The sequence below is a fragment of the Aythya marila genome (genome assembly GCF_965140915.1).
Source record: "Aythya marila genome assembly, chromosome: 2".
Taxonomy (NCBI): Eukaryota; Metazoa; Chordata; class Aves; order Anseriformes; family Anatidae; genus Aythya; species Aythya marila.
The window spans coordinates 58,264,299-58,290,538 of NC_139043.1; the positions used below are offsets into that span (position 1 = coordinate 58,264,299).

Below are 26,240 nucleotides of genomic sequence, written 5' to 3' on the forward strand. Positions count from 1 at the left end.
GCCAACCTTGTTCACAACAAATAACTGAGCAACACAAAGAAAGAACTAGAATAAGCACTGGAGGAGCTATATCTCACCTGTATGAGATGTAAACTGTGTTATCACAGAGCATCCCTACCAGTCTTAAAAATTCACACATTATGCTTTGGGAAAAACCTCTGCATTAACACTTTTCCAAATACAAAACAGTTTTAATGTACCTTGTATGTCCTCTAAAAGGCTCCTACTGACTGCTGTCTCAACCTGTTTTTTTATTAAAAAGCAACGCTGTAGGAGATCTCAGAAGTGATTAACATCCTTTTTTTTTTGATGAAAAAAACATTGAGACATTACTAATGTGACAGCTATGTTTGCTTAGAAGAACGGTGAACAGGGTATGATTGGCACTGAATCAGACAGTAACTTCTCTGAAAAGCACATCCCCCTTCACTACATGACTGTGACCCATCCCATTTCAGCAGCACTCTGTTGGGATGGAAAAGGAAGCCACGGCTCACAGAACTGCTGCTGGTGGGCATCTCTGCTCTGCCCAACAGCTCTCCAACTCTGGCACTTGGCTTCAGTTCAGTTCCCTCCTCTGCTCAAGTGGATTTTCAGCCACCAACATCTACCTTCATACGATAGGACAGTTAACATCGAGCCCTTCTCAGACACTATGGATGGAGCTGTTCCGCTATAGATAAAAAATGTCAATAGAAAGAAAAAGCACAGGATTTAATCTGGCTCTCAATGCCACCTGTGAGGATGCCCACTTGTTGAGCAAGACACTTCAGTCTTGGTTGCTGCTCCAGTGAGTTTATGTATATAAAAGTGAAACAGTGATTGTGAAGAATCCCCAATTTCAGACTACCTTTTGGCTTTGTGGTTCAAGTCAACAGTGTGACATACAAATTTAAATAAGCCCTCAAGGAATATGGGAAGTGAAAGCAAGTTTTCCATATTCTAGGTGAGAAAACAAATCAAGAAACTCCAAGGAAAAAAAAAAAAAAAAAGGGTATGACCACAGGTGATTTTGTGAACACAAGAATGTCCTTCTTTTGTTTTCTAATCAGCTGCTGAAAATGGTGCCATATCTTTTACTTTGGGCTGAGTGAAAATCTGTTTGGAACAAGACAGGAAAAACTTCACATTTGGCATAATCTGAACTGTGTTTTTTTTGCTTTTCTGTTTTATTTTATTATGCAGTTCATTTGCCATACTTGGAAAAAAAATCAACTATCTGGACAGGCCAATTATGAACATTTGGCATGTTAATACATCTGCCCCCAGTCCTTGAATTAGACTTGCACTAATGTCAATAGATGGCATGCGTGCAGATCAAAGGCAAATACTCATCTTGTGTGTAGCCCTTGAAACAGCTCCGAATCACTGTTTTTGCAACAAGGCAAGAATCCGCTTTATTCTTATAAACCCATCTGTCATCAGAGCACCTCAAATCTGCCATAAGCACGTACAGCATAACTGAAAGCACATGAAACAGTACTTACAGATTACAGACAAAGCGTTGCTCCTCAGTTAGGGGGAATGCCGCATGTGAAGGAGTAACCCACGTTAACAATGCTTTGATGGATTCATACCAGGAGCTATGCCTGTTTCCAGTCACACTAACACACTGCTTTGCTTTTCACGCAGAAGAGATTCAATGTGCAAAACACAAGCACAACAGGAAAAGTCAGTTTGCGCTCAGGTAAGTCTTTGCAATGGCTACACTCCCAGCTGGACTTAGTAACTCTGAGGCCACCCAGCTCTGCTGAGTTTTGCAGTATTCCACACATAAACTTCAGTAGGGCCCAACTGGCACTGAATTACATCCAGTGGCTACATGAGCCAAACAGCCATCATTTTCTTGAAGCATAATTTTTTTTTTCTTTATTTGACACACAGATTTGGTATAGCAAGCGTATTTTGTACCTGGGTTGTAATACTCTGGTTTTAGATAGAAATATCTGCTATCCATTTTTCTCACTTAGGAATACAACCACTAGTTCTTCTGACTGTTTGCAAAATGGTTGTGCAAAATTAATATATTTACATCTGTTAAATGACGTTATTTTCATCGTCTCGGTAAGAAATGTGACATTCACTCCTTTATTCAACATCCACTAACAGAATCTGAATATTGTACTGTTTTGTCACATGGCATACGCACGTGAATAGTCAGGAAAACAAGCATAAAGCTTTGATTGCACCACCTCAAATGAACTTGACAATTAATACCTGATTCTGGAGAAAATGAATCTGCCATTTGTCTTGTGGTACTGACTCAGATTTCCTCCTAAGGCATTCAGTACCACACTGCAATCACCAGGTCATTCTCAGCTTTAGAGAACATTTTTTTTCCTTGCTGAGTTTTTGTTTTATTTCTTTTAATCCTGTTGTAAATACTTATTTCTTAGGTGCCCAATTTCCATGTTAGGTGAAAAACTGCAGCTAGATCAAGCAAGACAATACTTGCAAGCCAACTTCACTTCTTCCAGTACAGAGAAAAGACCAGAAAGATCTCCAACCATCTCCAGGACTTCTCTTGCCCATTGTTTCTTGAAATCTATTTTAAGCATCATTGGTTGTTTTTATTTGGAATTTAAAAATAAAATATTGGTTAAAAAGAAAGCAGAACCTTCACAATATACAGAACAAGCATTTGAATGAGCAGTTTGGTTGCCAAATGTTGTGTGGGTAATAATTATGGGGAAACTAAAAGCCTGGGCAATGCAGTGAACACAGATCTGAAATACAGTACTTCTAAACATTGGCAGTCTCTATTATCACAGCCAGTGCTATTTGCAGGACTTGTAAAGGAAAAAAAAAAACCTTATATTACAGTCTGCTCTTGTCTCACTGCAGTGAACTAACTCAATTTTGATGCTGTGCAAATAACACTGATCTTTGTGAACAAGGGACCTCAGGTGGAGTTTCTTTTTCAGGAAAAACTTGGTGGTGCCCCATGGTGCGATGCACAGCCTCCCTGTTACTGCCACAATGCAGGGACCCCTAATGTCCTTTTGACTTGCAACATCCGAAATCCTTCACTCTCCCCGCCATACGGAGAAAGGTTATTCTTCCAATAGAGAAAGCTTTGCTCTTTTCTTTGAAATACGTGTGAAAAGCCAGCCAGACCTCTCAAGACGATGGCAAGGCTGCTGCATACACCTATTATATTTCCAGCCCTTCAGCTAATTAGGCGAACATATTCCAGGTGGTAACACATTATGACAGCTCACGTTTCCAGCCATTACCATCTGACAACTGGGCTTGAGGTACACCAAAATGACAGCGTGGGTCCTGAAGCAGCTTGCATTAGGCAAAGGATCCCCCAAAAACGTGAGCAGTCACACCTAGGAGGAACTGAATCCTGTGCTCTGCAACTCCAGCAGTTACATTCTGCTAGGCAGGGAAGGAGAAGGGCAGAAATTCAGATTTAATAAAAGAAAATAGAAAACTGTGGCACAGGCAGGCGGATATTAATGTCTGGTGCACAGGAACTGGGTGCTTAGTTCTGGCACTATCATAAACAGCATTTTGCAGCGTTTATTTTGCTCTGAAGAATGAAAGTTATCAGGTGCTTTGCTTAAGAAATAATTGGACATACAGATTATGGTTGAACAAATAGCACTGATGGAACAATCTTTCCTAAAGCTAAAAGGCAGTGGATGAAATTTCGATTCCAACACACTCAGATACTTCCCAGCGATAACCAAGAGAGGCATACGAGTGTCTAACAGCCGTATTTGTTACACCTCCTAGGCTGAATGCTGCCTTCTTTGCCTCCAGGTAGCAGCCATACATTTACACAGCTATCTTGTCTTTCGTGGATCTCTGCCAAACTCTTCTTGAGATGCATTTTTCCTACCTTCATATCAGCTCACAGATTCTCTTGGGGCAGAGAAGAGAGAAGTAGTCTGGGCACACTGCGCGTTATCACACTCAGAACGATAAGGCACGAGCACAAATGTGGCTGCAAAGAGCTCTGTGGCAGATTGCTGCCAAACTGAAAGAGCAAGTTTTATAGAGATACTGCCCACAGTGTTATCAGTTACCAGACTGTGTGACATTCACACTTGTGTGAGAGTCAGGGACTCATACTCAAGGCATTTAGCTTGATTACTTAGTCAACTAGAGTGCCCTGTGACCAGATTTAAGGAGATTGCTGTCACCCTGCTTACTTGGTGTGGTTTTGTTCATGCCATTTATAAAGATTTGGGCAAATCTGGTGAACATATTAAATTTTCAGTTAGCGTTTTCTTTCTTCCAAAGAAATATCATGGAATAACTGAAATAGCAATTTTTGCAAAAACAGCAAATTATAGCTGTTTGAATTAGAGAGTGCAACAGCAATATCACATCATCACATTTCTGCCTGGCAGCCAGAAACTGCAGTGTCAGAGCAGATATGCTTCAGGATGGAAACTTCATTTTGGAGAAAAATTTGGTGATGAGGAACACTAAGGAGAAAAGATGAAAGAAGTATAAAGTGGAAAAATGCAACTATAATTGAATAAATAAAAAAGTCCATGAAGATTTATTAGGCAGTACAGACTTGAAGTTCCTGAGCCACAGAGTACTGCAAGCTGGGAGAGCACAGTGGACTAGTACAAGCCTTTGATATTTCCATCTTTCATTGACTAAACTACGCTGTTGGCTCATGAGAGATGGGAACTACATAAGGGGAAACTTTTACTCTAATCCACTATAGCTGCTCCCATGTTTTCATGAGCATCTTCATTATTATAGGCCATGCTGATCACTGTAACTATTACCAAATAGTTATAGTTACCATTATTATAATAGTTATTATTACCATTACTTTTGCCCAGATAAAAACACTGCATTCGGGAAAGTGTAACTCGTTGGCAAATTAGTACCCGACTATATTAATAGGGACAAGGGCCGGGGAACAAATGGAGGGGATGTTTAAAAGACCTTTAAAAAGTTGCCTACATAACATACAGGCTGTGAAGCTGTTTCAGTCAAACGTGTTTGAGGTACTGGACCCTGCCATCCTATTGCCGCATCGCAGTCCTTTTGGCTGTTGCCACAAAAATGTGAGAGTCTTAGTTGATCAGGAGCACAGATATTTTTAAGGTAGGATAGATACGATGGGATAGAGGGAAGCTGGGGGCAAAAGTGATATGGAAGGAGCAGGGGGAGGGTTCGAAAATAGGGCATGGCAATCACGCTGGTATGACAGAGCTGGCAAAATAGCTGAAAGTTTATTCAAGTTGCATCCTCTGCCTCAATCAATACATGGTGCATCCTTGCCTCTTTAAATAGCACATTTTGCAAGTCGAGAGGAACTTCGCAGTTATTAAGAGCAGAATTCATAGCCTCCCCAGCACACCCTTCTGCCTGCTTTTCCTTACTCCGCTGTGACACTGTCCATCTGTACCACGCGCTGTTATGCTCGTCCATCCCCCTGCAGCAAATCTGTCTTCTTTCATGTCTTACAAGTCTTGCTGGCTTAAACGATTACAACTTTTACCTTCTGGTGTGGGCTGGGGATGGAGCTGCCAGAGCTGGGGTGAGGCTGGCACCACAGACAGGAGAAAGCCCATGTCTCCTCCCATGTAACCCCTGGGGAGCTGGAGGGCAATGGCGACTCCTGGCCCAAAGCGCACGCTCTGAAGTACTCACCCTTGTAAAAAGTCTACTAGGCACGCTGCTGTCAGTCAGGATCAGACCTCATGTCACCGTAGCAAATGCATTTAAAGCTACTGGTTATCAGCAGATGATTAACTCCATCTTTTGAGGGCACAAGGCAGTGTTTTCACCCCTCCCGGCTCCCTTCACCAGCTAGCGCCACAGCGAAAAGTTGCTGTGTGGGCACAGCCTTTTAATTAAAAGCCTTGTTATGCTCTGCACAATGCTTATTTTTAAAGCAGTGCATGAAATGAAAAAGGAATATCTCCCAGCACAATATACTCCTAGGAGCCTCTGATAATTAGGGCAGTCGCTTAATTTTCACATTTTGGTTTCTTCTGGGGTGTGTGCCAATTAGGAAGCTTCTGTGACGTTCGTGCCTCCCAAACTTTTTTTTTAATCCCCCTCTTAAAAATTAATGCAGCTAATGTACAGCTGCCTGCAAGCTCCACTTATGTTACAGTAAACATTAAATATTAAAGCGCCCATATAGAAGCATTATGTAAGCTACAGCCAAGTCACCGGCACTAAACTGTGCCTTTTTAACCCGCTGCTCCTGGCGCATTACACCGCCCATTCGATGCCCCGCTCAGACATGATACAGGTCTCCAACAGCATCCCAGTGGGAGCTCAGCCTGCAGAGCGAGGACATCTTCAGCTGAGCCCCTGGCACCAGCCCTGGGCACACAGCCTGACAGAAAGGCAGAAGCTCAGCTCTCTTGATGGGGAATGTAAGAGTGATGCTAGCTGCTAAAGCGAGCTTTCCCGTAAAAATGGAAAAGAAAAAAAAAAAAACAACACAGAAGTACCACCCCTCAGAATATCCCAGTTTGACACTTGCTTTCATCTCTAATTAGGGCAAAAATTCAAAATATCAGCATTTTCCACAGAATAAAGCCTTTAGAAAGCATTAGGTTCGGATATTAAATATTCCAGCATTTCCCAGCTGAACGTGTTAGTGTCTTGCACTAAATAGGTAAGTTGTAATTTAAACAGGCTTGACATTAAATTGAATTGGGTCTAAATTGGCCCCCAGGCCATGTACGATGCCACAGAGCCTCCCAATAGCATCTCCTGACCTTATTCTTCCCCAAAGGACCGCTCTTCCTTGCCACGTTACCTCCATCACTCGGCTCAGTGTCCAGGGGAATGGGGTGGTCTGGTGGGAGGCAGCCCAGCCTGCAAGCATCACTCGCTGCAGGACAAAGGGGCAGCTCATCTCACCCAAAGAGGTGGTGTTTTTTCTGCAAAATTAATTCCTGCATGCCTCCCTGGGCATGTATTTTAGCAGAACATACAAAAAGGACGAAGATTTCAGATGTGGCAAAAGCCATACAAACCTTGAGGAATTATTTAAATTGTTAATTACATCACAAAGTAAAAATGCCTGTTTCAGTCTCCATCCTCAGAGCATTGCCCCTTTGCTTCAGATTTCAAATTTCTACTTCTTCTCTATGTATTTACGATGAATATTAAGTCACCATTTTAATCTCCTGGTAGAAGAAATTAAGGGAGCCAGTATCTCCAGTTCATCACTCTTCCTTGTGGCTCTTAGCCAAATCCCACTTCCAAAAACTTTACTCCATGGCAGGCATAAGAACAGGGAGTGCCACAGAAAGGGGTGGTAGCCTTCTTTATGTCAGCAGTGGTTTCTCCTACTTACCATTCCTTCTGCAGACTTCAGTTATATGTTTTCTTTCTCTATTTAGTGTGTCATGTTGATTCCACAACAACCTAGCCTAGTGTCTCAATCAAAATGTTGTACAGCACCAAAGGAAATGTCTTATAGTTGTCTTGGTGTATTACATCGATTCTATAAGTTTTCTTAGCCAGGCTTAAAAATGCCATAAAAAAGGTAAAAAAAAAAAAAAAAAAAAAAAAAAAAAAAAAAAAAAAAAAAAGACCAGTCTGATATGATTTGTTTTCCACAAGTCAGTGCCCACACGGGCTAGCTTTCATTATGCTACCCCTCATTACAGCTGCAATAATCACATCCCACCGCACCTGATAATTAGGCTTGGCACAGGTAACAGGTAAGGGACAAATAACTACCTAGGCTGTACCCCTGGCTCTTCCTAAATACCTACAAAGCAGTCCCTTTCTTTACTCTTACAGGGCTCTAATGTATATTACAAACTGACATCGGTGGCCTACAGAATGCCTTGATAAGCTCTTTCAAAACTCTCAGATGCAAATCTCTGGATCTGCTGACTGCCAAAACCTAAATTTAGCGTTTCTATTTTCTCTTCCCCCACCCAGCAACATATAAGCAATATTCCTAACACACACACACAAGACACTAGACTCAGCGTAATGCTGAGGTCAAAGTGTTTTGATCTGGATAAAGCAAACTAAAGCAAATTATTTTGCTTTAATTGTGCAGGTCAGAAACCGTGACATATCCCCCCTCCAATACTGAAAACTCCTTGAGAAATATTTATATTTTATGGATACTGAATTTTCCACTGAAAAACACTCACAAATGAAAGTTGCAGATTATTTGTATTCCTAAAATAATCATTGCATGCAGATGACCTATGCAACCTTGTTGATCTTTTTCCCTTGCCTTCCTATATTTTCTTATAGCTCACCTATGTTTAAATTGTAAGTGTTCTCTTGTCTGTTAGGAGATCATCTAGAACACTAGAACAACAATCTCTATGATGTCTTTTAGCCATTATAAATCTTTTTTTTTTTTTTCCAGATATCTTCCCTTTCCCTGTGTGACCTTAACGTCATTCCTTTTTCATTTATCATCTGATACTTGCTTCTGGTGCCCTACAGAAAGGATTGTCACATTGCTCTGGCCATCTCCCAATACATACCAGTGAAAATTCTTTAGGATGGCCTTAGTTTTAGAGAAAAGCTCCCCTTGTGCATTCCTGTGGCTAAAAATAAAACTGCTGTCAAACACTAAAAGGTAGAATCAATACAAATTTTCCTTTCTACCTGCTCCTGCATTGCATAAAGCTTCGGATAACGCGAACAAAACAAAATGAGAGATGTATATTCTGGGCTGCTCCAAGGGAAAGTAGCTCAATCAAGAAGAGGGAAGGCAAGAATACAGTAAATGTTCCAAAAATGCCTCGCTACCAGGGTATCGAGAGCATATCAAAGGAGACAGAAAGTGCGTCTGAGATACACAGACAATAAATCTGCTTTTAGGGGTTAATCTTAAACATGTTTTCCATGAAGAACACAGGGAAGAGTCCAGTGCTTACTTGAAGAGGACTGGAATGGGTGTCCCTGGCTTCCTGCACAGGACAAGAAATCAGAAGGTTTTTGAACTCCTCCTGGTCTACCTGGGGTAAATCTGAGCTTATGGGACTGACCAAAAATTCTGTCTCTGAACCTGCCCAGAGCCTAACCCAGGGAAACAGAGTAGAGACAAGGTAGGTGAGGAAACCAACCCAGTACTTTAAGAGCATGAGCAGCCCTGTAACTCTTGCACAAAAGCTACAGCAAGGAACAGGGGCTGGAGTAGCCTCTACAATGCATCCGAAGTGTGGTCTCTTTCGGAGGACAGCAGAAAATCTGCATTAAGGGCTCCTCAGTCCTCTCCTGCCTCTCGTCTGGCCTACTTGCTCCTTCTTGTCCAGAGAGCTGTGCAAAATTCAACTGTCCCCATGACCGTATGTTCTGTCAGATACCCACAGTGACAGACAGCACTATAACAAGTTTTCTGGACTAGATGAGGACCAGATTTCCCTCTCCACCCATTAAAGCCTGATTTTTCACAGCAGTAAAATGGAAATAATTTGATTCCTAAAGAGAGAATATAAACACATTGTGTTCCTTGAGCTCCTCAGACAAAACCAGTAGGGACTACAAACAGCAGCCTTACCTATGCAATTCTTTTACTGGTGGAAATGGGTTTTGAACAACTCACATCCCTGCAACACCCAAGTGAATTGCCTGCAGCATATACTTTTTAGACCAACTTTTCACTGCTCTGTGCTGCCAACCCTGTACCCACCGTGACAGACTGGACTTGGAAGAAGTATACCACCTGAATGTGCACTATTTCTCTGGTGAGTTTTGCAGCACCACCTATGCTGAAATCACATCACCAACAGTACCTGCAGAGGCTTGACAAAAGTTAGCTTGTGTCTTCACAGCCTGCAGTACAAGCAGTGACTGTACAGCATGCACAACTTTCATCACTAACTGGACCCCATCATTGTCACTTAAGCCATGCTGTTCTCTGATCCACCTCTTGACATTAATTTTTTTCCATAAGTTCAAGATCTTTTCTATACAAATATTACCAGTTGAAGATCTCATAATTCGTTATTAACAATTCCCTTATGGGTGTATTGGCAAAATTTGTGAAATAATAATGACAATCTTTATTTCAGAAGCCCTTAGAAAGGAGAAAAAGTAAATTCAACCTGTGTTGGGAACCAGCACCATTTGTGAATAAAGAAAAGGAAGTAAACTTTGAAGTTCAAGGGATCGCTTTTGTCTACACCAAGAAAAAAAAATAATAATAAAAAAGTAAAACCACATACTTCAATATATTATATTAAACACAAACTAGACTTGTGACAGCTTGACCAACCATCCATACAATTCAGTTTGGTTCCCATTTTTCAGTAGAGATCAAAGAAATTGGAAGGTTTATTATTGCCAACATCCGTGTTTAAGTTTTTACCAAGACTGAAGTTTCTTTCCCTTAATCTTTCTGAATATAATACAGACATTTTGGAAGATGAAGGAGATTAAAATACGCTGCCTAGAGACTCCATGAGAAATGCAAGATAAATAGGTTAGCTATTCCCTTTGGTGTACTACTCATGTTAGTTCAAAAACGGCAGGAAGGAGAAGCAGAAAAATAAAAATGTTAAAAAGTAATTTATAAAGTCCAGTGATAGCAAGAGAAGGAATGTAAAAGTAGATTACTCAATAACCAGCTATTTCTAATTGTGATTTGAATATTGCCAGAAAATAAAATAAAATAAAAAAAACCTGTATTGACTTATCACCAATAACTACATCTCTATCTTTAAACATGAAATCATGAAACAGCCTCCTGTTTCAAGAGGCCTGGAAACTGTCACTTTGTCAGATGCTAATTACTCCCTGGGGATAATTTATCTTCTCAATCAAGAATTCAGCCATGCTGCCCACCTATTGGGCAAGGACTCCAACAGCGCACCAAGCAGCTGCTCCTTGTGACTGCTCAGGCTGTAAGCCAGGCTCCAAGAGAGCACATCTGGGAGGTTTTCTTGGTACCTGACCACCTTCGTGTATTCTGATGCACATCCAGGCATCCTCCCCACAACACGTGCAAAATAATGGGGTCTCAGACCAGGGCTTACAAAGAAGCAAAGAATGAGCACCAGATGAGTCTCGTGACAGTAAAACTGACTGTCCTGAAGTCTGCACCTTCGAAGGAGGAGTACTCAGCTGCCACTGCAGCACTGGATTTTCTTCTGTACGTGTTGAACCTCCAAGCCTTATGCAGGAAAAAGCTACTGTGTCAGAACAGGGAAGACAAACCAGAGGCTTTTTATTGGTAATTCAAGACAAAGATGATGCTCCGTTAGTGGTCCCCAAGCTACATTGCTCCGATGACTGGCATGTGGTGAAGGAGACCAACTTGAATTCATTGCCTAGTGGGCTTTTCTCTTAAATGTTTGAGAAGAATTCAAGAGGGCCCATGAGAAATTCTGAGACTTCGCAGTCATCCATTTCCAAGAGGTTTCAGAATCACTGCTAGAGATTATGAGCATACAAAGTATGATTACAGCCTAATGACTTTCATTCACAGGTTGAGGACAAACCCATTCAGCACGCCAGTGGAAATAAACCATTCCCTCCAAGGGACGGTCACATGTTGCTGCTGAGTAGGAATCCAGAAGCAGCAATACTAGCACCTACCAGAAATAAAAGCATGCTTTTAATCACCATTTCATCTTGCAAAGAAATCTCATCCCACTGTTGCTTCAGTCTGTTCTAAAAGTGACTCTAAATTGAATTTTAGCATATGCATAGTCCATGCTGTTGATAAATTTCCTGCCACGTCCCTTGCTGCATCCTATCCTTTTGACATTGCTCCTCTAGAGAGGCCAAAGACAGCTCAAGAGCAACATAGTCTGGGGGGCGGAAATTTTACACAGGGTCCTCGCTGACTTTGTTGTGCAACGGGAAATAAATTCCGCAGGTTTACTGATGTGGTACATGCCTCGCATACAGTACCTCACAACTCAGGACAAAAAACATTGCTAAGAGGCATGGAGCAAAAGAGAAAGCCATAACCAAAACAGCAAAGTGCGAGTCTAGAATAAAAATGCCTTCATAAATCACCTTGTTGAATTCTCCCGGAGTCAGAGGCAAAACACACTTGTAAAATATTAACTCCTCTTCCTGTTAAACTTACACTACAAAAGGTGTGTACAGTGGAATAATTTATTCTGTTTTGTTAATAAGAAAGCTTTCCAGTATAGCAGTAGACGATTCTTTTCTGTTAAATAACAGCAAATGGAGCACCACAGAAATACGTCTTCTGTGTGTCTATTGTAAGGTAGACAAGCCAGGCGGTTGCTCATTACTATTCTTCGTGCTGCTTCTGAAGAACAGATCTATGCTCTCACTTTTCATTGGCTTAATCAAGGATTCTCTATGATATGCAATTAATCTTTAATATGAAAGTGATTAGGGAGAAGACACAGAAAACAAAGCTGAACATCCTGACCACTGAAAAAACAGGTTAAGGAATTACTCAAAACCCATTTTCTTCATATTGAATTTTTACATTTGCAAATCTCATGATACATGAAAGCTCAATGAAACAAGTTTATTTTTACAACCCATGGAACAGATTCACAGCTTTCATTCAGATGGGTATGTTGGTAGTTCTTCAGCAGCGAGCCCACATTGCAATTTTAACACTCTGAGGCAAAGCAGAAGAAAGCAAGGCATTACCATGGTTCACAGAAAGGTACTGGGAAAACATATGGAAATCATAATACTGGCAAACTATGCACATGAATCCTATCCTGGTCATAAACTTACAAAAGGACTGATATGAGTTAGTTTGCTCTGCCTTGCTACTCCTTGCCTGGCATTTAAGAAGCTCAGTAATTTATCACAGTTATTACTCCTCTTTTCTTTTTTTTCTTTTTTTTTTTTTTTTTTTTCCATTCAGAAACAGAAGCATAAATGCCTAGGCTGTTTATACAGTTAACATTTCTATTGGCAAGACTCATAATGTGGTGTTTGTGTGCTCCTTTGTATCACCTGAAACTTCAAGGCACTTAATTTTCAGAATGTGGAGGCCACCTAAGAACTAGCTTCTAAGAAGATTTTGGAAAAGCAAGATCAAAAACAAACAAACAAAAAATAATAAAAGGCTCTTCTGAAAACAACAATAATCAAGTAAAATGGAAAGGCAGGTAATAAATTCACTACATACTTCTTTGACCATTTCATCCAAAACTGTTCAATAGACCAATTCCACTGGGATCATTTCCATGAGTCCAAATTTCCCAGCAGTTTTCGACATTGAGAAGAAAATAACATTAAGTGCACAACAACTCTTTTCCTTCTGAAGCACAGTATCTTTATGGGGCTTGATGAGATTGATGGCAATGCCCTCAGCCAGGAGCTGCAGCTCCAGAACCTACTTCTGCCTCTGACAGCTTCTCAGCCTAAAGTTGCCTTCCATCTTCCATTTGCCACACCAGTATCTACAGCAATACTAGCCTGGGTTATCCGTATTTCTTCTAATCAACAGGTATCTTTGATACTTACATGTTCCCTCCTATGTTTAACCCTGTATAGTCACCTTCATAACATAGCCTAATAAAATCCTTAAATAAAAATAAAACTAGGAAACAAAAATCCCTCCCATCTTCACAGCAAAACTCGTATACAAGATAGCATATTACAAAGTTGGATGGGAAGCGCTTTGAAATCCTGAGAACAATGTTGGTAGCCTTGCATTTCTAAATCAGGGTCAATGTAGAATTCAAAAGCCATTTCAATATTTTTCTCATGTTTTTAAGCTACTGTCCAATGCAGCTGAGAAACCCTCTAGCAAAAGGCAAGTACCTTCCCATGACAGAAATGCAATCTCATGACTTTCTCCATGCTGTGCTTCTTTCAGAGACAGGGCAGAGGTGCTCAGCCCAGGTATCAGAGCAGACCACTGCAGACACTGATTTATCTTTGCCCACACACCCAAACCCTCCCATTAGGAGCCCCCTGTGCTACCAGTTCCACCTTGCATTTTCACCTCAAGCTGACAGCGACGGCCTGACATGCATGTGGGGCAGGAACAGCTGCCTCTCAGCTTCCTGACCAGACTGCATGCACTGCAAGGACAACGCGACAAGCCAAATTATTCTGCTCACTGCCTGCAATCCTGGCATTGTAAAAGCCTGGTGTATGGCTTGTATTCAGCAACTAACTGAAAGGCCCTCCACAGCTCCCATGTGCCTTCCCACTGCCATTATCCTGAAAGAGAAGTCAAGTCATTAACTGCTTCCCCAGGTATCAGCCCCACACAGATCCCTTACTTCGCAGTTTAGGAAAGCACCTCTAGATGAAATAAATAATTAAATACACTAGCCATGTGCTTAAACATTTTCCTGCATTCGGACCATCACCAAAGGTACCAGGCTTTAATATGCTGCTTATTATAACCATCTAGCTTAGATGTCCTTATTATCCAGTTCTCCATGCCCACCGCCTCCTTCCAGGGACTGAACAGAGGCAGACCCCAGCTTTTTCACAACACCTAGAGGAACTTAATTACCTCCTCAACTTTGGCCCCACTGTCAAATTCAAATGGTCTGATCAATGGGGTCAAAAGCTACGGGGGGAGGGGGGGGAAGCATGGCAGGAGAGAGACAAAGAGACAACCAGAACAGAAGAATGTTGTTCCATAAGCCTCATTTCCTTAGGAAACCAGGCTAAAGAAGTATCTTGGGACAAAAGACTTGTGACAGCACATCACTTACCTACTAGTGTGCAGGAATGCAGCTGGGTAGCACAGTAATTATGGACTGGTGAATTTAGATTTTGAAATGGCGTGCTTACCCTGGAGCAAGAGCTTCACAAGAACAAATTGCAAGAAGTCATTATCTCACCCAACCTCTTTCCACGCTCCTCCCCTCCCCCTCTTTTTAATTTTAACCTTGGTAAGGGCTTGCTCCAACAGTCGGGCTTCTCCTTTTGTTTGACACTGTAGTAAAGTTGTAGGGTTGTTTGTGAAATACATTGCCATGGAAACGAACGTGTGCTGCCATGGAGATGATGTCAAACCCAGCCTTGCATCTTCTCCGCAGCCTCAAGAAAGGAGCAAGATAAGCCGGGGAGGAGAAATTCTTCCTTGAAAACCAAATGTTTTGAAACGTTAGCAAATGCAACATGAGAAGTGACAAAAAATTGGGGTCACTACTAAACCATCAACATTCTCTGATAGTTCACATTGGGCTTTCCGAGGTGCCACTTTCTTAATGATGCTCTCCGAGCCAGGGTAGCAACATGTTTCAAAGTGATGAACAGCATATGTGAAAATCCCACAGACTCATTCTCATACTATCTAGATAACCCCCCAAAAAAAAACCACAAAACACAGCCCACCATTTTTTCCAAGCCAAATAATTTCAAAAAGCATAGAAAACAGGAACAAAAAAAAAAAAGAAAAAAAAACGAAAAAAAAAGACAACTAACTGCAATGACTTGCAAAAACTGCATAAAATGCATGTGTTTAATAAGATGACTGAATTAAAAATGATCCATGACATACATATACTGTCAGATTCAGGCCTTGACAAAGGAGATGACCAAGGAACTGAAGACCAATTCTAAAGAACATAACTAAAAAAATCATCTAGGCATCTTTTTCAAGTAAATGGTGGATACAGAACAACTTGCATTAATTTCCTGCACTCCAAAATCCTGGTATTTATTTTTCCTGCATTTTTTTACATGAAAAGGAGCAGCTATAACTAAAAGTCACCACTAAATCACTTTTAGGACTTATGAGGTATCTTAAATCCTCCGAGTAGCCAAATCCTAAGCATTTTTGGTCCCTGAACAAAATCTGATAGACACACTCTGCTTAAGCCCATTCAAATTAATTTTAAGCAGAGTTTGTCTAATCGATTTGCATAGTCTTCTTGCTTCAAAATTAAAGACATTCTAAATCTTTGGCAGATCAGGGACAGAGTAAGTTTATTGGTTCATGAAATGAATCACTGAGAAAATACAAATGAATGTTTAAAGATCCATCCTGAATAGCAGTCCCTTCCTGAATTGATGCTAAACCTTGTCAAATGAAGTATCTATTATGATTTATGCAAGACGTATTGCATAAATCATAGTAGTAGCGGTTCTCCACATTTGATGCTTTGCACCCAGCACTAGCAATCTGCAGCCTTTATACCTCTCATGCACAAAGGTTGTTTTTATTTTATAAATGAATTTTTAAGTGAAGACTAAGACTAATGATTTAAAATTCAACCAGTTAATTTTCTGCAAAGGAAGTGGAAACAAACACTGAATGTATAAAGAAACATATTTTCTTGTTCAAGCTTCTAGACTTCAGAAAAAATGAGGAGCTGAACTCTTGAAAACAGTTACAGCAGTGAAAACTTTGCAGATCCATCAGTCCAAAGGCATTACCAGAGAAAAACAATGTAGATACAGCAAGACAGGTTTCAGACACTTGGATAACTTCACAGAGGCTGCCGACACCTTCTGAAATCCTAAGAGGTCTGTGTTTTCTCAGATACAGAAGGTATTCCAAATGTGTTTTTCACAAACCTAGATCAACTCTTCTATACTTACAGTGGCAATGTGCATGCAGAAAAGCCTTCCTTCTGTCTGATAAATCAAATTGTGAGTAACATAATGTTATTTTCCAGATTCCAGCAACAAGCAAACTGGAAAAAGAAGTTAAGCTCCACTGTACAAAATAAGGAGGAAAGACCACTAGAAGCTTTCTGTAACCACACAGCAGTAAAATAACTTTCAGTAAATAAACTGTACTTCAGACAGGAATAACTTTCAGCAATAAAGTATACTTCAGAGGAGAAAAAAAAAAAAGAATTCATAGATTAAATCAGCTCGCAACTTTTTTTTTTTTTTCAAAAACAACAACAAACAACATATCTTAAAAATGGGTTAGTATCTTTCAGTGCTCCCGCTCTGTCTGAAAACAGATCTAACATCTAGTGCCAGGGGACAAGCTGAAACCTTGCAAAGCACCCCTACTAAGATGACCTGATTTGCTGCCTTGCTGGTCTTCTAATTGTGTTGTTTTCTCACACCTGTTTATCAAGACAGCGTAGATATCTAAAAAACAGTCTTTTAGGCTTCTCATCTGAAAAGAACTTTCTCTTCACACAGATGGGGAAAAAGCAGATCATAAAACTACAGTAATTTCATTTTAACCACATCGTGAGTAAAATAAAGTTTATACTATATGTTGGATTACACCTTCTTCCCCTTCTCATTCATTGGCTACAAATCCATGCAGCATCAGAGGAAGAAACAGATTCTGTCCATCTGTAGTAACAGTGTTTCTTCTCCTTAGGTACAACCTAAATAAAGTACTCCATGCTCTCTTTCTAGGTCGTACTGTCACAAAGACCACACGACTGGCTGACATGCAGTACACCAGGCCAGTTCCTTAACTTTGTGGATCCTGCAGTAGTCCCCAGCGAAGAAAAAAATCACTGGGTTTTGGTTGTTTTCCCTTTTTTCCCTGATGTTAAATTTGTACGATCTTGTTGATAAGACTTCAGGGGTGCTCAAGATTTACCAGCGACTTCTCTATATCATGAAGGTAAATGCTGAGCCTGGCCAAGAGACAGCAAAGTCTAGACAAAGAGGAATAAGCAGAACCTGGACTACACCCTCTCTGGCAGGCATTTACTCTGACGAGAGATCCCAAGAGCTCTTACAGTGGGCCATATCCAAAAAGAACATCAAGAGATTGGGGACGGGAAGTAACAAGAAATAGATTCATCAAGAACAAATCACCTCAAACCAATTTAATTTCCTTCCCCAGCAAAGTAACAGTTTTTGTGGCTAAGGAAAAAGCACAAATACATTATACCTTGACTCCAAATAAGATTTTTGATATAGTCCCACTCAATATTCTCATAAGGAAGTTTGGAAAATATGATCTGGGTGAAGTTAACTCAGGCTGGATGGAAAGCTCGGTGAGCTGTACCCAGACAGCAGCGACTGCACGTTCTGCATGAGCCTGGAGCATGCACCCAGGCTGAGTTCTGTAGGCTAGTTCTGCCCCGTGGTTTCTTTAACTGGATGGCAGAAAACAGTAGCCTTAAAGTCTGCAGACAAAATGGACACAAGGAAGACTGCAAATACATTGGAGGACAGGATTAAAATCCAATAATACCACAGCAAGCTGGATTTTTTTTTTTTTTTTGAAAAAAATAGGAGAAAAATGCCAATCTGTACACGTAAGGTGGAAATAACTGCATAAATACAACAAGGAGAACTTCTGGCAAGGTAGGAGTCCTCTGGGAGAGGATCCCCTGGTAAGAGCAGATGATAAACTGAACACAGGTCAATGTCAAGCTATTGAGCAAGGGACAAATGAGGAGACTGAAAGAGACTGTGCCCTGTGCCCTGTGCAATGTGAAGTTATCCTTCCACTCTGCTGAGCATTAGCAAAGCTTCAGCTGCAGTACTACATCTCCTGGACACTGCATTCAAAGAAACTAGGACTGGTTAGCAGAAAAAGAAGTTTAAAAAAAAAAAAAAAAGACTGAAGAAGAAGTGGAAGAAGTGGTGTAAGTGACACAGTTTAGTGTTTAGAAGGCTACTGCAAAGAAGAAAACATTTTCTCTTCATGCCCACCATAAATAGGATGAGAAGCAATGAGATCGATTACACAGCAAGAGCCAATGTCAGACATTATGAAATACTTCCTAACAATGAGAGAGAAGCAGAGGCACACGCTTGGATGGGAGTCTGTGGAGTCTCCATCCTGAGTGACATTTGAGAGCAGCTACACGAGCTCCTGGTAAGCGCTGCAAGTATCGCTGTCCCTGCCTCTACAGGTCACTTCCAGCTCTGTTTCTACACTCCCCCAGAACAGATGCATCGAGCAGTCATTTGTGCTCTCTGAAACTTACTCCCTCACAGCAAGGACTCATCAGTCCACTTTTCAAAAAAAGATGGTCAACAGAAGGGCACAATAGCATTGACCAGAGGAAAAAAAAAATATGGAAAAAAAAGTAAATGATTCTTACTTATTGGAATGCTTTAAAACCAGAGAAGATGAAGTAGGGCTGTAAAATCAAATCACAGTTACTTTCACTAAAAACAGCAGAAGAGGTACTGTAACTGTGAGCAAATTTTTCCTTGCTCTTTCATACGGGAGGGCTGGGAAATGATCACTACTCCATTTTATCTAGTAGCCACTTTAAATATCACTTCTAGCTGAAAGATAAACAAACAAAAGCCAAGCAAAATGACTGCTAGTGATCAGAACCTGCTTTCTCACAATTGAGGAATTACACATGGCAACAAAGTAATTGCATGTGGAGGTGTTTTTCCAGCTGGCATTTTCTATTATTTGCATACCTTTAAGTAAGAAGATTTGCAGAAGACGGTGGGACACAACAAGATATGACTGATGCTGTAATTTCTTGTCAAATTTTCTTTCTATTTTCATCTGCAATAAAAGACAAATGGGACAATGACAGGTACCCTCTTTATCATGTGAGAAGGAGGAGAAAAATCACGTACACAAGTTGGCCATTAGTTTAATGCAAAAGAGATTATGGAAGCAGTAGTCACTCAGCAAAGGGATAAATAATGCTCTTGCTAGCCATTACACTAATGGTGAGCACGAGGGAATGCCTGTGTAATTGCTGAGACAGACCCAGACAGCGCACAGGGCACAAGAGAAACTGCCCAGCTCTTGCACAGCAGTGACTGCTGACTGACGAGATCACACATTATTACAGGCATTGCACCCAGCCTTGCAGCCTTTATCTGTTGAATGTCATCCCCTGGTTTGCTAAAGAGCCCGTGAGTCAAATTAATTTCAAAAGCACTGCCTGGGTGAGTAAAGGGTCAGGTGTTAAGTTCACTAAACCCCTTCTCCCTCCTCGGTTCATGTGCTTTTTCCACGGAGTTTTCCCATTGAATCCTCAGCTGGGATTTATGAAGCAATCCTCACCTTCAGAGCACAGAGTGAGCCTGGATGCGCTCTCCCCTGGCTCCCAGCTCTGAGCTCTATACCTGGTGACAGCGAGAGAAGCCACATGGCTGTGCCAGCCTGATCCCAAGGACCCCGTGAGCCATCTCACGGGCCAGGTGCTCTCCCTGCAGTACTGAAGTTAAAGAGGTGACCTTCATCAATCAGGTAATTAAACAGCGCTTTGAGCTACTCCGTGGAGCATTGTATCTTGCGGGCTGGGTACACTGTGCGACCTCTCAGTGATGGGCAGACACTGCTAACAAATTTCTCGCTCGTCTACTGGCTTTTTGGCAGTCCACAATGGGTCAGTCTTAATGCAATTTCATTTTCTTAATTAAATCCTCCCTGAGGTATCATCGCGGGGGATTATTTCCCTTTGTTTCCTTTATTTAATATTTCAGAGCAGACACAGTCTCACCCTGCCTTCACGGGTTAGAAAGTTTCTCTCTTGATTAACCCTCAGAGACGATGAGAGGATTTTTCTTTTTAAGCCAGTAACATTCAGGCTTGTTCACTAAACAACATAAAGAAATCCATATAACAAGGAAAAGGGAAAAAGAGAAACACGACAAAGAAATTAAAAAATTAAAAATCAATAAAAAGAAACGGCTGTTTCTTGCCATCTCAGACTACACAAAAGGGAGAAAGCCCCCAAATCTAATTGCTTTCCAGTGGGAACAGCACTTGAGTGCTCTGAGGTTTCCTGCATCGTGGAAGATTTACGTATCATATCACCTACTAATAAGGCAAAGTAAAAAATGTCATAAACATCAGAAACAGTTGTCTAGCAAATGTCTAATATCAGACACAATTTTGTGAAATGAGAGGTAGGATAGCACTGAGCTGCAGAAATCATCCAGTAAGCATCTGTACACCAAAAACCTGATAACCTTATACAGACAAGGTAAATACAGAACAATAGATTACTGATATCACTGGAACAGCCATTTGGAAGTAGCAAATACTTGGGAGGGATCTGAAGGAAAAAAGTAATAAACTGCTGAGCCTCTTACCACTGGACTCAATGAGTAGAAAAAGTAGTATGAAAAGAGTTGCTATACCAATGGCAGAAAGAGTGCTTCAGTCATGTTAATTATCAAGCAAAAGACGGGACAGGAGGCATGAGAACATGTATCTAAGGATCAGCATAATTCAGCATATCCATGTAGATAAAAGCAAAAGAAATAGATTTCTTTTGAAGAAAAAAAAAAAAAAAAAAAAAAAAAAAAAGGAGATAAAGGTACTCATAGCAAAATTTTACATTGTAAAAAGCTGATGAGGTAAAGATTACATAGGAAAGGACGAAAATAAGTTACAAGCAATATTCTTGGCAATAAAGATCAACAGAAAAATACACTTTCAAATAAAAGAGCTGAATTTGGTCTGGCAAAGTCAAAGACTGTAAGTCCAAGACCTAAAGATGGTGGGCAGGAGGGGGAAAAAAAAAAAAAAAAAAAAAAAAAGAGGAAGGAGAGGAAAAGTTGACATAATCTGAGCTGGATCCGAGCTGGATGCAGATCAGGTAGCAGTGAGACCACACAGGCAGCACAGAGCTAGATGCAAAATCACACCTTAGGGGTTGGAGTCAGAAGTAAGAGAATGAGTTTAGGGAGTTAACGCAAAAGGATTACCTGAAAAACACAAAGTGCATAGTACAAAGGTAACAAATGGAAGAGGAAAGTTATGGAGGTACCAAAGATGAAGGCTTAAGAGAAGATTCGCGATAAAAGAGTAGATAGGTCCAAAGAAAAGTGTGGGGGGGGGATTCTTGGAGTAGGTCTCTATCAAAGGGTACTAAATACAAAAACATCAAGTTAAGAAAGTTTCTGAACTGAAAATGGTTGGCATGGAGGGTAAGGAAATAATAGAGATAAGTGATTTTCTCATGGCAGGCAAAAATGTTTGCTATGGTTCCTAAATGTTCTCCTTTAGTCACAAGAGAGAGAATCTTGGGCTGACCTTTTGTTTGAACCACTACAACCATTCATTCATACACTGGGTTACACAATTTTCTTGTTGTCTTCTTAATTTTAACATAATCTCTGCCAAAACTCCATCTCAGTTGCTTTGGTTACTTGGTAAGTCTAAACCAAAGGTTTCATCCCTCAGGCCTTCAGATCAGTTCACAGTCCATACACTGTCACAAACACTTTAAGCCACCATAAACTGACAAGAAATACATTGCCTTCCATTCCTTCCTTCCACCCTATGCTGTCTGCTTGCATTGCCACAGGTATTCTTCAAACAGCCAAATAAACCTCACCCGGGCTTAACTGCATGGCATAAAATAGTAGGTAACTTCTAACCTGGGTCATTTCCCTGATGCAGCCCTTCACATAGCTGCATAAACGCATGTCCTGACACAAGGAAATAAGTAATGTGTGGGATGGAATGGTTGGAAAAGTAGCAGGGTGTACTGGGATTATTTAACCTGGAGATGAGAAGGCTCAGGGGGAATCTCATCAGTGTAAATAGCTGATTAGAGGGAGGGAGGGAGATGGAGCCAGGTTCTTCTCAGTGGCACCCAGCAGCTGGACAGGAGGCAATGAGCACAAACTGAAATAGAGAAAGTGCCATTTAAAGGTAAGAAAAAACTTCAGGCCCTGAAGAAGAGAGGTTATGGAAATGTCCCATTGTGTCTGCCATTCAGTTACCGGGAAGGGGACATCCGTGCTAGAAAAGCATTTAAATTCTTAAGGGATAGGGTCTACAAACTGAAAATGGTTAACCACTCCTGGCACAGCATAACAAAGATCTCTGAAAAATTCCTGTCTTTATGGAGAGCAAAACACTTGAGGAAAATAACTTTTCAAAATGTTATTATTTTTCATACATGATACTTGGCTATCTACTCTCAGAATATAAAAACATTAACAAGAGTAATAAATTTCCTGTATCCCACTTTTGCTTTGTCCACTGGCAGATAAAAAGCTGGACGCCTCCAAGTTTTGCCCAGAGGACAGAGCACTTTTAGGGGAGCCCACATGGCTCCCTGGAGCTGGAAACAAGTGACACAGCAGGGACCTCTGGCCGTCATCTGACAGAAGGGCACAGGGCAGGGCCAGGGGAAGGCTGAAGGATCTCTTTATATGCAGGATGCAAGGCAAATGCTAGTAAATAAGCACCAGAAATCAGTGAGCTAAACAGAATGAGAAACATTCTCAGGATAATAGAAGAAAAATCATTAACCTTCCCTTTCTTCATCTTAATGAGAGGATGATGAAGCTACTACGCTGTTGCTGCACGGTGTGGTCTGAACAAGGAACCGCTCAGCTGCTGAACAACTGCACTGGTGAGTGCCCTCACCGAGAGAAATGCATTTTCCACCTTGGCATTTCAGCAGACTAAGCAGCCAGAGGACAGGCTTCCAACTCATTTAAGCAACCCACAGGGCAAGGCCTGAAAAAGGTCTCTGCAGGAACAAGACAAATCACCACAAAAGGAGAGAGAGAAGTTCCTGAAACGGTAGGGCTTTAACTGAAGCCATCATTTTTTCTATTCATTGCACTGACGCCTGGTCTGACTGCCACAGGAGAAGTGAAGCCAAAATGGGACACTTTTTTCCTTCAGACCACTTTTGAACAACCTGCAAAGTTCAAGCCTGTCTGCAACCAAAAATAAGGTCGCATCACAACTGAAAACAGACAGACCCAGACAGTAGCACTGTGCTTAAATTGCCCCAGATTACATTTGAAGCCCAAACATTTTATAGGCTTGCTACTGGGAGAACAGACACATTAGCCTCCAGTGGCTATAAAAAAAGGTGTGTGTGTGAGGTGCAGGGAAGTAGGGATAAACAAGAGGAAAAAACTGCTCCCAGCATTGTCAGGAGGGAAAAAAGTAAGGAGAATCCTGCTAAAATAACACTGGTATCTAAACTGGAAAATAAATAAATAAATAAATAAAAATAAGAAGTGGGGACCCTGTTTCAAGGTGGTTTTAATCCAAAAAGTGAACACGTGTGTGTGTGGGGGGGTATTTCCTCACTAACATGCTTATGGCTTATGTTTTCCATCACACGAGCATTACAAAACTGCTAGCTGAAAAATCTGTGTGGTCTCTGTCCCACATAAATACCCAGTGAATTTTTGCCTGGTTATTTCAAGGCCTCGTGGGCCAAAATCAAGGTTTAAATGAACTCGGCGTAACCACAAGATCGACCCCAGGCTTCTGTGAAGCAACCCTAGCAGTACAACACCGTAACGATGATGTGCACCGGAGACAACAGCTAGATTTCACGAGGCGGCTGCCTGAAGCAGAGTAGGTCAAGTCTCATTTTCTGCACTGTGGGAAAGCGAAATGGTTTGAAGTTTTCCTTAAAGCTGAAGCATAACAACAGCGAGCACCTTGCCACACCTCCATCTCTGATCCCTCCCAACTGGATCTGATCATTGAACACGGCTGCAGGGCTCCAGGCCCTCTGAATGGCTGCAAGCCACAGCGCAAACACATTCTCATGAGGCACATTTTGATTCTGTTTAAAACAGCATTTTTTGACAGAAAACTGTTCCACTGGCAAATTTTCATGCAGCACTACTTAATATGCCTCCCCTCCTCCCACATGGGCATGCACCAGAACTGCTTCAAGAAGATAACTGTGCTCCGCGTGCGCAGGTCATTGGACTGCTCCTACCAGGTTTCCAGGCTTGTCCTTGCCAAGAGTGAAAGAACCCAATGAAAGCATCACCAAAACTGGAGTGATCCAACACATAAATGACACATGCACTCCAAAAAAACAGATACAAGGATTAAAAAAAAAAAAAAAACAGCTATGGATATTTTTTTATAGGAGGGTTGGCAGCATCAGGATGGCTCGCCTGGAGATTAATTCAGCTTTTTACCTGAACAGCCTTCCTTTTGGAAACGAACATAATTACACTGCTATGCCATATGAGCTCGACGGACAGATGAAGAAGCATGTGTGATTCACGGGGGCCTCCTGTTTTCAACAAACCATGCATTGGTGCTGCACCAACCCAAGCAGCACTCATGTCTCCAGCTCCTCCCCGTGACTCAGCATTCGGCCCAGCTGCCAAAGGCTGCCAGGAGCTCCTGGAGCTGCCCAAAACCAGGCTGGGACAGCAGGAACACCAAGTGCACATGGCAAGAGGAGGAGCATCACGCTTGGGTAGAGGTCTCTGAGAAAGTCTACAAAATGCCAAGGTCTCAAATGTGATTTTTTTTTCCCCCTCCAAAGCAATTATATAAAAATGGTTCTTTGTTAGACAAAACACCTGCTTCCTCTAGAGGATGCAGAATTCCTCTGCTGATTGAAGCACAAAAATTGGTTCTTCGTTTTAAAAAAAATGGAAAAAAAAAAAAAAAAAAGCAAAACAACACAAACCAAAAAACTATAAGCTCTGAGAGGGAGCTAACTTACCTTTTTGACTCATTTATCATCATCACCAACTGCAGTCTTGACTATGTTCCTTTGAGAAACCTTTCATTTACATGAACTGCAGCTGAGACCTCTTTAGCTGCAAAGTCTCCCCCATACCCTATCAGAGACTGCAAACAAAAGATCAGGGGAAGAGGTTATGAAAAGACGATAGTTGTGATTGAGAGGTGCAGCTGGAAGGCATTTTTCAGTAGCCTCTCACCTACTTCTTATCTTGCTCTTAAACTGAAGTGAGCCCAACAACTTTCTGAGCTCTGATCCTAGGTCCTCTGAGGCTTGAAGATCTGGTCACCACATAAAATTAGAGCTTTGATAGGCAACAGAATGAATTATATTGGGATCCTATCACACAGGAAGCTGCATCTGAAAGCTGTATTTGCCTCTCAGAGCTATCGCAAGGATGTCAGAAGTCAGCCAAACACATAGCTCATGATGAACATTCCTGAGCTACTATATGATGCAGTGTTGATCAGCAGGCTCCTGTTTAAACATCGTATTCTACGGTTCTCTTAGAATCGTTCAGGTTGGAAAAGACCTCTAAGATCACCTAGTCCAACCTTTAACCTGGTACTGACCAGTCCACATCTAAACCAAGCTCTACATCTACACATTTCTTGAAGACCTGCGGGGATGGTGACTCCACCACTTCCCTGGGCAGCCAGCTCCAATGCCACACACCCTTTTCAGCAAAGAAATTTCACCTAATACCCAACCTAAGCCTCCCCTGGTGTAACTTGAGGCCATTTCCCCCTGTCTTATCACCTAATGCTTTGGTGCTTTCCCTCACTGAGCCCAACAGACGACTTCATACAAACCCCAAGCCTGCTGCCACCACAGAGACACCAGCCTTCCTATGGCAAGTTGTCTTTCTGATGTCAGTGGGACTCCCTGAGCAGGTAACACCATGCACGCACATTAGGAGCTGGCAGAATTAGGTTGAGAAAAATAGGTCAAAACAGGCATATATTTAACTGGGAGTCCAAAACAGAACTGTTTTACTGACAAATAATT

The 26,240-nt window shown here is 41.4% G+C and overlaps 1 protein-coding gene across 9 annotated transcripts in view; it reads right to left on the reverse strand.

Annotated features, from left to right (window-relative positions):
- The window catches only part of HECW1 (HECT, C2 and WW domain containing E3 ubiquitin protein ligase 1), a 268,296-nt gene that overhangs the window by 229,002 nt on the left and 13,054 nt on the right, over positions 1-26,240 (reverse strand). For 3 of the 9 annotated variants that reach the window (XM_082753993.1, XM_082753992.1, XM_082753990.1), the window contains one exon: positions 19,210-19,300. The exons of the other annotated variants lie outside the window; for them this stretch is intronic. The gene's annotated coding sequence lies outside the window, so the exon portion shown is untranslated. The remainder of the gene's footprint in view (positions 1-19,209; positions 19,301-26,240) is intronic. 9 annotated transcript variants of the gene reach the window in all.